Genomic DNA, 10,631 nt, shown 5'->3' on the forward strand with positions numbered 1-10,631 from the left:
TTTACACACACGCCTTTTTATCATTTCTATTTGAACTCCTAGGGACAGGGTCTATATCTTAACTCATCTATCCCTCCCAAAGGCCTTAATGTCTGTTGTTGAATGATGACTACCCAGGAAAATAAAACAAAGCTAAGGTTGAGTTTTAGCCCCAGGTTAGAGGTTCTTCTTCTCTAGCTCAAAATAGGGACGTCTGCTCCAAGCCTATGCTCCCTTGTTTCAGGTACTCCCAACGAGAACTCCTTGAGAAAACCAAACAAAATAAATTATTAGGATGGTCAATATTGCCTTAATTTAATTAATTTGATGTCAGATAAAACAAAATAAGGCCACTATCTTTGCTACAACCCAACTCAGCCACTGTTCAAACCTCAGTGGCACCGTTTGTTATATGGATGTCAGACCTTCCTTTCCGGGCAAGACAAGGGAACTCCAGGTACTAGAAGCTAATTTCACTCTGACCTCGCAACAGGGGGGGATTAAACAGTAAGCAAGGTACGCACAAGTTTACAATGAGCAAGGTACACACCAGCTTAACTGTCTTTACTTACTAATCCATAGTGCACAATTTCACATGGGTTTCACCACACCCTTGATGATGAAAAACAGGTGAAACTGTGACTACAGATAAGTAAACACAAATAAGCTGGTGCGTACCTTGCTTATTGGGTAATCCTTCCCCGCCCAGCAATTTAGTTTTAGATCAAGGCCACTAAGTCTGGACACACTATATTCTCAGGACTATGGGGGAGGACTGACTTTTTTGACTGGCCTGTCGCTGGCTGGGAGTGGAGAGGCCACAAGTGCTGCTGACCCAGTCAGGAAACACGAATGCGGGTTGCAGTGTGGCACTCCACTGGCAGCACTCTCTACTTTGCCTAGTATTGGGGCATTATGGGCTATTTAGGGTTTACCTCAGGAGTTGATATTTTCCCAGAACGTACAGGAGTAGAAAAGAGCCCTTGACCTGAGAAACACAGAACATGGTTTATAGTCTGTGCTTTGACCTAATTAGTTGTGTATTAAGCAAGTCCCTTTTGGCTATTTGAGCCTCAATGTTTATATCTCTAAAATGTAACCTAAAATGGACTTTAATACTCAATCATGCATGTATCTAATTAATAGAAAATTATTAACTTAAAATTAGAGGAAATAAAAATCATATGGTTAACACTGGAAAAAATTAGCATGCAGGGCCCTAGACAGTTACTAAAATTAAGCCATAAGTTTGGCTCTGTGCTTCCTGGCAGCCAACGCAAAAAGGGAAGTATGATCAGTCATAAATTTCCAATTGTCCACAAAGAAAAAAGCATACCAGTTCCACAGGAGAAACAACGCTTTTCCTGACACTTGGTTCTGAAAAAAATTTCTCCCATGAATTTCTTAAAGGGGACACTGAGGTTGTACTTAAAATCTCAATAACATAAATCTGTATAAGAAATATAGTAGCAAGTTACATAAAGCCTTTTCTGACAGAGCCTCTCCATGAAAGCAAAGGGCAGGAACACAGAAGCTTATCTCAGTGAAAACCATTCTGAAAGGGCTGAGATAATACAGCCTAAGCATGTAGCTTTCAGTTGGCCTAGTTTAATCCAAGGATAAAACCAGGAATGGCGAGAGGAACAGGTAGACAGCATGTCCTTCCAAAAACTTCCATAAATATTACTTCTTCCAACTGGGTATTTATTAAGAGTTGGGCAGCAGTCAGTTTCCAATTAGATGACCTCTAAATTCCATTCCAGTTCTGACAGACCTTAGTGGTATTTTTGGTCATCATTTACTTACAACTAATTTAAGATTTGGTCATTTTCCCCGTCTCTGTCCAATCCCAAATCAAAGGATTGGGAACTCCTCTCAGCCAGAGAGGGGGGAATCCAATTATGAATATCAGTGTTGTTATTAACCGCTACCACTGAGTGCTTATGTGCCAGGCTCTGCGCCAACTGTTTACCCTGCATTCTCTCATTTAATCCTCCCATCAACCCTGTGTAGTAGGAACTATTATTAGTTTCATTTTACTAATAAAGAACAAAGATTTAGAGAATTTTAGTAAATTGCCCAAGGTCACAGAGCTAATTATACATATCTTTCTGATTCCAAAGTTCAGGCTCTTAGTCCTGGCTATAGTGCCTCCTAGTATTAATGAAAGGAGCCCTGGTGGCGCAGCAGTTAAGCACTCGAATGCTAACCAAAAGGTCAGCAGTTCAAACCCACCAGCCACTCTGCGGGAGAAAGATATAGCAGTCTGCTTCCGTAAAGATTTTACAGCCTTGGAAACTCTATGCGGCAGTTCTACTCTGTCCTACAGGGTCGCTATGAGTCAGAATTGACTGGACAGCAGTGGGGCTGGTTTTCGGGTTTAGTATTAATCATAGAAATGCTAACGTTTATCAGGAAAAAAACAGTGAGGCCTAGAATAAGGTTACTGGGGAGACAAGAGTTGCTTATTAACACCATTGTCTCCACAACAACAACAAAAAGCAATGGAGCTTTTAGAGAGTTTGTGGGTCTATAAAAGAAAGAAAAGGATGAAAAATATCATGAAAAGCAGAATTTCAGTAAGAAAGTAATTCTAAGGGAACAATGACCTATCCCAGGAAAAGGCAGAAGAAATTCTCTTTTCCTCTCTTGGAAAAAAAAACAATTCGTACTCTAGAGACGCTAAACCTCAGCTCTTTTTAGTTATTCATTCACGCACTCATTCATTCAACTAACAGATATGTGTCCAGTGCCCACTCTGTGCCAGGCACTGTCAGTAGGGAGAAAGACACAAAAGCTCTCATTGGGCTTCCAATCTAGCAAATAAAACCACCAAAAAATCAAACCCATTGCCGTCCAGTTGATTCCAACTCATAGGGACCCTACAGAACTGGGCAGAACTGCCCCCATGGGGTTTCCAAGGCTATAATCTTTAGGGAAGCCAATTGCCACATCTTTCTCCAGCTGAGCTGCTAGTGAGTTCCAACTGCCAACTGCTGACTGAGCACTTAACCACTGCATCACCAGGGTTCCTTTAGCAAACAGATAACTAACATTTTCAGATGACATTAAAGTGCATTAAGGGGATTAATGGGAGGAGCCATTCTAGATAACTGGTCAGGGAGTGGCTCTCTGAGACTCTGGTGAGAGAAGGAGCCACCAAGCAAAAACTTAAGAGAAAGGGCATTTGGGAAGAGGAACTACCAATAGAAAGGCCCTGAGACAGGAACAAGCACAGCAGGAAGGACAACAGAGCTGGAGCAGAGAGGACAAGGTGGGGACTGGCAGGAGATGAGGTGGGAGAAATTGGGGGAAGGGGACAGGCAATGCATACAGGGAAAGGAGTTGGGTTATGTCTCAAGGGCAATGGGAAGCCACTGAAAGGTTTTAAACAGGAGAATATCATAATCTGATCTATGTTGTGTAAGCCCTCGGGGCTATATCCACAGCTCCCAGGGAAATTCAGGGAGGTGCAGTCCTTCAAAATTCAAGTATGTCCCAGCTCTTGTTAAGGATAATTGAGCCATCAAGAAAATGTCACTGAAAATATCAACTCCCATAAAGATTACCGCCTAGGAAACCCCATGGGACAGTTCTACCCTGTCCTATGAGTTGATGGTATACAACAACAACAAAATACCTTCAGCCTGCAGGCCTTGATTTTCCAATTCCTAGCTTTCCATCATTGGAGGCTAAAGTTCAAAAAGGTGCTTCCCTTTCCAGAGCTTTACACCCTTTCATTCTAAGAGAACGCAACTGTCAAAGCACCTACGGGTTTGGTTAACAAACCCAGTAAAACGCTAAAATAATTTACAGACAGAACTAATCCCTCCATTTGAATCCCACCTGAACATCATTATTCTTTCCTCTTTTTCTGTTCTTGTTCCTTTGCCATCCTTGTTCCTTTCTTTTTTCCATATGCTCAAAACTAAACGTTCTAAATGTAAGCTGCCTGGCCAAAATGAACATTATTAAAGTTAATTTAAACAATCCCACAGTTAATGTTCCCAAATAAGTCACACCTTTGGCAAGAAGGTCCATAGTTGAATTTGGATAATTTAGAGTCCTTTTTGAAGCTAAATTGCAGCTTTGATTAACTCAGAGAAATTTCTTCTACTAACATGTTTGGACATAGTTACTATGAGTGAAAAATCTGATGTGTGTATGTTTGTGCTTGAAGGGAGACGTAACAGCCTCAGAAACTGGGTAACAACCTAGACCTGCACACAGAAGCCGGGCGATCACAAAGGCAAAGAACCATGGATGGGGTAGACAAGGTGTGGGTACTTGTGCATCTACTTATTAACAACTGACAATAGATGAGTCCCTGACTTCCCTCACTCAAAACAAAGTCACCAGCCTGCCCTTCCCCCAGGCCACACAGTCTGGAATATCCAGATATTAAAATAAACAAAATCAACCCTTTCTTCTGCTGGCCAATTGTTAATACCCCAGGCACAATGAATGTGCCGCTGCCTCAAAACCATTAAAATCATTAAGATGTGTGAAAATTCATGTCATCTATGAACTCATCAGCACTACTCACGCCCCCAAACCCCCCCCCCCGCACCTAGAAACAGTGGTACAGTACAGAGCAGTGAACAGCAGCCCTCACACAGGGTGAGGTGGGGTGGGGAGGATGACTGTCTCTTACAGCAGCTGTAAGCAAGCAGCACTATGCCCTTAGACTTTTCAAAGCCTTGGCTAGCGTGATTGGCAGCTGAATGATGGATCATGTGCTTGAACAGAGTGTGGGTCCCACACCTGACTAGGGCTTTGCACTTCATATGCAAGTTTATGCTTTTCATTGTTCATTGCTCCCAATTCCCACTAGAGCAGGGTTTCTTATTAACCATCTGCATCACAATCTCTTGGACCACTTATTAAAAATGCAGATTTCCGAGACCCACTGGGCATAAACATCTCTGGAGCATCCTGGCAAACTGCATTTTAAAACACTACTCCAGTCACCTTTATGCACACTTAAGTTTGAGGATCTCTGCCCTACAGCACTATTTCTCAAACTGTGGGCCATGACTCCTTTGGTCAGGAAATCAGCTTAATGGGTCATGACCAGTAGATGATTTTTTATTTTTATTTTCATTTTTAGAGCACACGGCAGGTAGTAAGGGTAATTACTGTTTCCCAGAACTTTTATTTCAGTTGTGTACCTGTGTGCAGTGATGTAAAAATGTCTTACTATGGCTCTCAGTTAGTTTGAAAACGACTCTCAGAGAGAAGAAGGAAAACAGTATTCTTACATATATGGTGTTTATTTTCCACTTTCCAGAATAATGAATATACCATGGACTGCCAGAAGAGTGAACAAATCTGTCTTGGAAGAATACAGCCAGAATGTTCCTCAGAAGCAAGGATGGTGAGACTTGTCTCACATACTTTGGACATGTTACCAGGAGGGACCAGTCCCTGGAGAAGGGCATCATGCTCGGTAAAGTAGAGAGGAAGATCCTCAGTGAGATGGACTGACATGGTGGCTGCAACGATGGGCTTAAGCATAGCAATGATTGTGAGGATGGCGCAGGACCAGGCACTGTTTCATTCTTTTGTACATGGGGTCACTAGGAGTCAGACTCGACCTAACAACAACAACAACCCCTAACCCTCAAGCTTCTTGATTTTAGTTCAAGCACAGAGATAACAAGACCATTCAGGAAATACTGTTAACTCCTAAACTGATAAGGCAAAGCCAAACTGAAGCAGGGGATGAGCCCTGGCCCCACTCCCCTCCCTGCTGAGACTCTAACATGGGGCTGGAGATAAGGGAGGTGCCAAAGGAAAAGTTTGCACAGCTCTCCTAAGGCTGGACCTGCTCTCTCAGGAAAGAACTTGTAGCCACTCAGATCAATTAAGAAGAATGAAAATGTTCCTTATCAGAGGCACACAGGACTGAGCATTAAAAGTGCTAAAGAAATGAGGGGAGGGATGGAAAGCACTCAGGTTAGGCCCACAGGTGGGGCCCTGTGGCAGTGAGTAGATAAAAGAAAATTCTCATAGAAGAGTGAATCCAAACCCACTGTAAGCCCAGAAATCAGAATCAAGCCCACCCAGAGCCAGGAAGGTGTTACCCTGGGCAAGTCCCTTAACTTCTCCAGCCCCTTGTTGCTTTGCACCTGTGATGTTCTGTGACCCAGTGGGGTAGAGGGCAGCTGACAGCTCCCCTTCTTGCCCAATGCTCTGGGACAGGACTGCGTATCTTGCAGGACTAGAAGGTTGGAAGAGCAGGAGAAAAAGAGTGGCTGTCTTGTTAGCCTTTAGACTCACCAGAGGTAAGGGCTCACTGAACAAGCCTCTCAGAATGCAAGGAGAGCAAGTCAACAAGGAAGCCAGGAAGCAAAAGCCCAGCAAGGCCCAGGAGCAGTTCCTTGTGCCATTCAACAACGGTGGGACTGTGGGAGGGTCAGCTACATACAAAACAGAGAAATACAGAGAACATTCACTTTGCTTTTTAAACTCCTGTAGCTAAAAGGATGAAGCCAGAGGTGGCAAAACCCTGGGCAAGAGGTCCAAAAGCACAGGCCCCGTTTTCCCCCCTCCCCCCGCCACCCTGAAGATCGGAGGAAAGAGAAAAAGCCCACTGCTTGGGGAAAGACACCCAGAGGAGGCCAGCGGCCGAAGAGGGGAAACTGATAAGAAACAGTGAGAGGCCGGGGCTGCCCCTCAGCGCCAGTCGCTAGGAGGTAGTCGCTGGAAAGACCCCTACATTTCGCGCCCACCGCCTTGGCAAGGACACTGGGGAAGCGCCAGGAAGCGGCTAGGCAAGAACTCGGCTGCAGCTACCTCGGCCCGGGGCCGGGGAAGCGCTCTCTCAGGAGTTTCGAGGGCGGCCAGTCCCCCAGAGGTGGGGTCCCGACGGGCTCCAGGGGACAGATAGCTTCTGAAGCCCCCACGGCGTCCGAACCAGCGGGGAAGAAGCCGAAAAGGAAGCAGCCACGCGGTCTCCCCACCGTCCCCCGCCAAACCGCGCACCGCAGACTTGCCTGGCCCTGCGCACGGGTCCCCGGCCGCGACTCCGGGGCCGCAGCAGCCTCGGCTCGCTCCGCGGACCGCAGCCGGATCCCGGCAGTGTTTGTAAACAAACCGGTCACGTGGCCCCGGCGGCCCGCTCCCCGCCCCCGGCGCCGGCCCGCCCCACTGGGACCCCAAGCGAGACCTCGCCACGGCCCCGCAGAGTGCAGGGCGCCGCGTGCTCCGCGGGACTGGGGCTAGAGAAGCCACCGGGCAGATGCCCAGTGCCAGGTGCCAGACGCCCGCGCTGTCAACGCGCCCCACGCCCACGCGCGCCTGGCTCCCTCACCCGGCAGCGAGCTGCTCCGTCCCGCCAGCGCTGGGCCGGGTTCCGCGGGCGTGCGCAGCAGCAAAGGACAGCCCGACTGGATCCCGGGCTCCGGGCGCGCTCTTAAAGCCACAGTCGTCGTCGTCGTCGTCGTCGCCGTCGCCGCCGCCGCCGCCACCACCACTCTGCATCCCTCCGGGTCCGGGCCGGGGGCTGCCCGGTGACGGACGCGCCCCCGCGCCTATCCCCTCCGCTCGGCACATAGCAACACGCCGCGGGTTGGCCGGGCACGGCCGCAGCCCATCCGCACCAAGCCAATCAGCGAAGGACGGAACTCCGCCCCCTGCTTCCCCTACCTCCAACCCCCAACCCCTCTGCCCTGGCCGGGTGAGGGTGCAGGGCGTGGAGGGAGTGCCGGTCCGGCCAGGCGAGGCTCTGCCAGCGGGATCTGGCCAAGCGGTGGAACTGGCTGGAGGAGCAGGGAAAAGGGTGGTTAGAATGGGTGGGCTCTCAAAGCCTGGGTGGAGGCTGTTAATTTGGGTTTAGGGTTTGTGCTCAGGTCAGGGCCGGAGTCTCAGAATGATTCCCAGAACCTGGGATTTGGGGAGGGGCCTGTTTATAGTGCTTCTATTTGTAGGGCCAGGATAGTAACCCTCCCCCCTTACACCTTAGCCATTCCTAACCCAGAGCCCTAAGTCCCCTGAAGAGACCCTCAGGAACTGGGACAGTTGAATTTAATGAGATAGTGCCAGTCCAACCTGGCCCAGCCAGACCCTACCCAGAAGCAAGGCATTTCCCCTTTACTCTGTTTTGCTAGTAACTTTGGCGAATTAAAAGTAGGAAAGAGGCCGTAGGAGAATTGGAAGGCACCTAGTCCCCTATTGCTACTGACTTTCCAGGGCTTTTAGAGGGAGAGAGTAAGATGGTCACAGTGACCAGAAAGGAGAAACCCACATTCTGGGCCAGCGGGGTGGTACTTTTCAAGGAAAAAGAAGGTTAAAAAATAAGCCCATAGTAGTCAGGAAATCCAGGGAGGTAACCAGATGGGTGAAGTGGGGCAGTGTCCCCAGCAGGAAAATGGGTCAATATGAGAAAGAATGCTGGCAGGGGGCAGGGGAAGAGAGCCAGGTCCACCCTTTACACTCAGTGGCCATTCAAAGCTATTGGTGTTCTGCAATTCCACAGAGAGGCAGGAGGAATTTTCAGTAGGAACCATGTTTTATTGAGCAGCTCTCAGGATGTGAGGAGCCCTGGTGCCATGGTGGTTAAATATTCAGCTGCTAACTGAAATGTTGACAGTTCGAGTCCACCAGCCACTCCGCGGGAGAAAGATGTGGCAGGCTGCTTCCACAAAGAATTCAGCCTTGAAAACCCTATGGGGCAGTTATACTCTGTCCTATAGGGTCTCTGTGGGTTGAAATCGACTAGCAATGAGTAGCAGGATGGGAGATGCTTCAGGATGCACAGCTGACTCCAGCTCCCCTCAAAACACTGGCTTGCCTACAGACTTGGGAGCCCAAGTGACAGAGAATGGTGCTGGGGTAGGTCCCCAAGTGGCTCACAACTTCACCCCAACTCCACCCAGCTGTCTTTAAAACTATATTTGACCAACTAAATTGTATTAATACACATGGGTGGGTGTGAATCAGTCCCAATGTTAGTTTAAAACAACAAAACTCAAATACATCAGCATCATTGTACACCTCTATCAGCCTTTGATTTGCAGTTTTATTGTAAGAAGGGTACCATGTCATTATTCACAACTGACAAATTTGGAGAGTCTAAAACAAAGGAAAAAGCTTGCTTTTCAAATAAGAATCATTACACATAATCTAAGAAGATGCAAGAATTCCTTTGGATTATCAAGAGCTTGGGTTCTAGTCCTGATCTGCCTCTTAGACCAATTTCTTTGTCTCTCTAGGCCTGGGTCTCCACATTTCAAAATAAGGATTGGATTGGGATGCTCTCTGAAATCCCGTCCAGCTCTGAAATTCTAACTAGAGCCAGAAAGTCAAACTTGGTGTAAGGTTTCAGCAATATTCTCCTAGTGAATATTTGTGTTGCCAGATCACCACTCCCTAACAGTAGAAGCTGCATTAGTTTAACACCCGAGGATATTGGTATGTTATATAATGAGATTGGTGGCTACTGTTTCTGTTTAAATAAAAGATAGTGTTAGCTAAGAAGGACGAGCCTAGTGCAGCTGTTCAGAGAGAGATCCGAGGACCCCTGCAGGCGTGCTGTATATATGCAGGGGACTGGAAACGGCAGCCAGACAGTAGGACAAGGACCAGGAAACTATGGAACCAGCCAGCAACCCAACAGAAAATATTTATTAAACTTGATCATGCCTCCTCCCAGTCAAAAAGAGCCTAGCATTGTGAGTTATTACGCAGTAGGGTAGAAATAAAACGAATAGAAGCTAGTAGTGAACCTAAGCACCTTTAATTACCTACCCCTAAATACACATTTACTCAGAGTCCCTGCGTGGTATAAACAGTTAAGGGCTGGGCTAGTAACTGAAAGGGTGGTGGTTCGAACCCACCTAACAACATGATGGAAGAAAGCCCTGGCAATCTTCCATAAAGATTACAGCCAAGAAAACCCTATGGAGCAGTTCTACTCTGTAACACACAGGTCACCATGAGTTGGACTCAATGACAATGGGTTTGGTTTTTGGTTTAGGGCTAGAAATAATTGTAGGTAGAGACATAAACAAATTTGTTCAGATTTAGCCAGAGGGTTTTTTGAAAGCCTTTGGCAGTAAACTTTTGGGAGGTTCCTGGGTTATCAGCCTGGCTTTATCGGTGGTGCAGTGTCTCTCTCCTCTGTGTGAGGCCAAATTCATTCATTCCCAACACCTTTACAGCCATTCTTTTCCAGCATCCTCTCACGTTTCCACTGTTGCCACATCGCACTACTACTCCTATGAGCAAGGTCACTTTTATGTGCTCATCTTACTCAACCACTTATAGCATTTGACAAGATTAACTAAATCTTCTTTCCCTCACCCTGACAAAGCCATCAGCACGTCCTGTCAGCTCCACTTCAAAAATATATTTTTGCTCTGAACACGTCTGTCTCTACTGACTGCCCTTGGTCTGAGCCACCATCTCCTGCCTAGAGTAAGCAACAGCCTCCAACTGATCTCCTGCTACCAATCCATTCTCTACACAGCAGCTGGATGGTACTTCTTTAAAACAAACCCATTGCAATGGCCCACAAAGCACTACTAACCAGGGGCCAACATCTGGTCTTCCTCCATCTCTCCTGCTCCTCTGCTCACTCAGCTCTAGCCAAGCTGGCCTTCTTTCTGTTTCTCAAGTACACCAGGACTAGCCTAGGCCTAGAGTCCCTG

General features: G+C 47.2%; 1 protein-coding gene across 1 annotated transcript in view; it reads right to left on the bottom strand.

Annotated features, from left to right (window-relative positions):
- YPEL2 (yippee like 2) overlaps window positions 1-7,433 on the bottom strand; it is a 73,433-nt gene extending 66,000 nt beyond the window's left edge. The window contains exon 1 of the mRNA XM_004377861.2: window positions 7,295-7,433. The gene's annotated coding sequence lies outside the window, so the exon portion shown is untranslated. The remainder of the gene's footprint in view (window positions 1-7,294) is intronic.
- Window positions 7,434-10,631: the final 3,198 nt, after the last annotated feature.

This window comes from Trichechus manatus, unplaced genomic scaffold (genome assembly GCF_000243295.1).
Source record: "Trichechus manatus latirostris isolate Lorelei unplaced genomic scaffold, TriManLat1.0 scaffold00054, whole genome shotgun sequence".
Taxonomy (NCBI): Eukaryota; Metazoa; Chordata; class Mammalia; order Sirenia; family Trichechidae; genus Trichechus; species Trichechus manatus.